We start from the raw sequence: 2,509 nt of genomic DNA, 5'->3' as shown, positions 1-2,509 counted from the left end.
CTTAATGTATTACCGAATTAATTTAATAAAAAATATGAGCTACAGTGCTTTGGAAACACCGAGAAACAGCTGACGAATGCTATGAAGATGAGCTTTCCTTTTACATTTGTCATGTAAATATGTGCCTGACCCTAAAATGAGATGGGCAGAGGGACAGTTGGGCATGGTGGAACATATGTAGAAAATTGGGAATTATGGCCAAGTACTCTGAAAACTCAGACAGAAAGATGGATTTTCCATTACAATGTTGATACTTGGAGGACAGCTTTGTGTGGGGTTAAGAAAGTACATGGAACTAAGGGACAGTCAGTGAACCTGTGCCCTAAGAACAGAATATACAACTTGGGGACATGACAGTGTGCAGTGTGTTGACTTACTTTCTAAAGCCAATTGAGGGGAGTTTGAGTAAGTATCTTCTAGCATCTGTTTCTGAAGAGGAACATAGTAATGTTGCTCCCATAAGAAAGCTCAATAGAGACTGTGTTGTGTTCTCTTAGGTGTTCAAGTACATAACAGACACCCAGGATTCTTTAATGTTCATTTATTTTTTGAGAGAGAGATACAGTGCGAGCAGGGGAGGGGCAGAGAGAGAGGCACAGAATCTGAAGCAGGCTTCAGGCTCTGAGCTATCAGCACAGAACCCAACACGGGCTTGAACTCACAAACTGTGAGATCATTACCTGAGCTGAAGTCAGATGCTTAACCGACTGAGCCACCCAGGCACCCCAAAACCCAGAATTCTTGAAGGAAGGAAGGAAGAAAGAAAACTTTAGTACAGAGACACCTGGGTGGCTCAGTCAGTTGAGCATCTAACTCTTGATTTCAGCTCAGGTCATGATCTCATGGTTCATGGGATTGAACCCCACATCAGGCTCCATGTCTCTGTCTGTCTCTGTCTGTATCTCCCAAGGGGGAAGAAACCAACTTTAATACAGATCTTTAAAATATAAGAACATTTCCCATATAGCCTCAGCAGCACAGTCGTAGTAAACACAATTTACTAATCCTTTAATATCATCTCTATCCTGCCCATATTAAAATTCCTTCAGTTGTTTCAAAAACCTCCTTTTAGTCAGATGTCCAAATCAGAATCCATCCAGGACCAAGAATCACATACGGTTGTACATCCAGTCATTCTCTTATTCTAGAAGAGGTTTTTTATTTTTTTTAATGGCAGAGACATTAAAAAACCATAAACAAAACTATTATCCTGGAGAATCTGTTTCCTCATAGTGACTTTTTTTTTCACTTTTCTGCTTTCTGAATTTTTAATGTTTTGGAAATTAGATCTAAAGTATTACATTAAAAGTAGCATTTATAACTAGCCTATATTAGATGGGATCTTGTATGTCACCTGTTGCATCCTATTAGAAGACACAAAGTAACGAATGTCCCATCATTAGCAAGGCTAACCTTCTCCACTGGATTCCAGCTATGGCCTGAGTATCCCTATAATCAGTTTGGTGTTTTTTGTTTTCTTTTTCTTTTGCCCATCTATTCAATGGTCCAACTCCCCATCAAAAATTCACCTAGTGGGTTTAACTCTAAATGATAACCCTTTACCAAATCAAAAATGTTACTAATTGTTGGAAAATGATTTTGTATTTTTAAACAGGTTTTCTTTTTCTTTTTTTCTTTCTTTTTTTTTTTTTTTTTTTTTTTTGGTGTATGAATCTACATTCCAGCAACAAAATATTTCTGTACACATGACATGCAAATCCCTGAGGATGCAAATAGGTGTCTAGAATAGAATAAAATCTCTTCATTGTAGAAATTGATTTGTCAGTGAGACTAGAGTGCAAACACAAAATAATTACTAATGGTCTCCGCAGCCAGGGGGGTCAGTTAGGGTCCCTGCTTCGAAACCCCCTTTTGGGACTGGAGAGCAAACTGCACTTCAGAGGATTTGATGACCTAAATAGAGGTGTGTTTTGGCAGGAGGGATTTCGTGAACTAAATTGAGAAACCGTGCCATGTTGATAATATTCACTTTGGTGAGAGGGACATGTGTTCTACCATGCCTTCTACCTGATTAACCATTCTTTTTTGAAAAGTGTAATTTTTCTTCAATAGCTGCAGTTAATTTAGTTCCCTGAAAGATAGCTCCTGATGAAAATATAGTATATTTATTTCCCTTTAGTTACTAATTTGTAAGTGGTTGATTTAAATATAAAAACATTTAATAAAAGGGGGCGCCTGGGTGGCTCCGACTAAGCCTCTGACTTCGGCTCAGGTCCTGAGTTCTTGGTTCATGACTCCGAGCCCCGCATCGGGCTCTCTGTTGGCGGCACAGAGCCCGCTTCGGATACTCCAGCTGCCTCTCTCCACCCCTCCCCTGCTCACATTCTCTGCCCTCTGCCGTCTCCCCTCTGCCCCCTCTCCCCTTCAAATAAATAAAAAAATAAATAAATAAATTAATTAATTAATTAATTAAAAGTTGAAGTAAGCAGTTGATTTAATACCACTGCATACTACTCCAAATTATTGGTCCAAAGGTACGGCATAGGAA

This window comes from Panthera pardus, unplaced genomic scaffold (genome assembly GCF_024362965.1).
Source record: "Panthera pardus isolate Hobbes unplaced genomic scaffold, ASM2436296v1 HiC_scaffold_13, whole genome shotgun sequence".
Lineage (NCBI taxonomy): Eukaryota > Metazoa > Chordata > Mammalia > Carnivora > Felidae > Panthera > Panthera pardus.
Note: the sequence above shows the minus strand (reverse complement) of the source record.